We start from the raw sequence: 1,334 nt of genomic DNA, 5'->3' as shown, positions 1-1,334 counted from the left end.
TTTCCATCTCTTGGCAATTGTGAACAATGGCACTATAAACAACAGTGTGCAAATGTCTGTGTCACTGATTTCTGATCTTCTGGGTATATACCAAGAAGTGAAATTGCTTGATCATAGGGTAACTTAGTATTTATTTTTCTGAAGAACTGCCAAACTGTCTTCCACAGTGGCTGTACCATTATAAAGTCCCACCAGCAATGAATATGAGTTACAATTTCTTCACATCCTCTTCAGCATTTGTAATTTCCTGTTTATTTAATGGCAGCCATTCTTATTGTTGTGAGATGATATCTCATCAGGTTCTTGATTTGCATTTCCCTAATAGCTATGGGAGATGAACATATTTTCATGTATTTTTTAGCCATTTGTATTTCTTCTTTGGATAAAGGTCTTTTCATATCTTTTTCCCATGTTTAACTGGTCTGTTTGTACTATTGTCAATGAGTTGTAGGATTTCTTTATAAATGCAATGCATCAGTCTATCAGATGCATGTTTTCCAAATATTTTCTCTCATTACATTTTTGCATTTGCTGCCTTTTCACATTTTTGCCCAAAAATAGAGAACACTTCATGAATTTGTGTGTATCCTTGCACAGGGACCATGATGATCTTCTCTGTGTCATTCCAATTTTAGTATACATGCTGCCAAAGCAAGCACCAATAGTCATATTTTAAAGAAAAAGAGACTGCAGAGAAGTCATTTCCTCAGTGATGTAGAAAGTAATTCCATTGCTAATCACCCTTCACATGGGGTGGAGGATTGCATGTCAACTTGCAATCCAAAAAGTAGAATTCTCTGCCTACAACAGATAATTATCACATCTTCCCTGAATGGCTAAACTTAGCAGGGATGCTCTCTCTCTCTCTCCAGAGTGGTGCTCTGCCAAAGCCGGTTGCCACATGGAGGGTGAAGCTGAAGATTCCCCAAGAGGAGTGTTTGGGAGGTGTCCATCCCTCTTGCCTTGGAGAAGGATGGAGGGACAGGACATGAGGCAGTGACATGTGGAAGGGGCTGGTAGGGGGTATGACCAGGTTGTGACACCCACTCTCTGGACATCATCCATTGCCTTCAGACCACTCATCTCTCTGGCTGGTCCTCACACTCACCATGCTCATGCCCACCTCTGGGCCACTGTCTGTTCTGTCCCCTCATCCTGCAGTGCTTGCCCACACTTTCCCTGCTGCTCAGATCCCCTCTTCTCAGAGGCCTCCCCTGACCTCTATTCTGAAGAGAGACCCTTTCCCCAAACTCATCACCCATTGCTCCTGCCCTCCCCTGCTCATTCTTCTCCATCACCTTCTCCTCTCCTAACATCCTGTGTATTCTCCTTAA

At 42.8% G+C, this 1,334-nt stretch overlaps 1 non-coding gene across 1 annotated transcript; it reads right to left on the bottom strand.

Annotated features, from left to right (window-relative positions):
• Window positions 1–553: 553 nt before the first annotated feature.
• LOC119533547 lies at window positions 554–659 on the bottom strand. The gene has a single exon (XR_005216674.1). It is a non-coding gene; the product is annotated as a U6 spliceosomal RNA (small nuclear RNA).
• Between the last annotated feature and the right edge of the window lie 675 nt (window positions 660–1,334).

Source organism: Choloepus didactylus, chromosome 4 (assembly GCF_015220235.1).
Source record: "Choloepus didactylus isolate mChoDid1 chromosome 4, mChoDid1.pri, whole genome shotgun sequence".
Lineage (NCBI taxonomy): Eukaryota > Metazoa > Chordata > Mammalia > Pilosa > Megalonychidae > Choloepus > Choloepus didactylus.
Note: the sequence above shows the minus strand (reverse complement) of the source record. Positions and strands in the feature narration are given on the sequence as shown.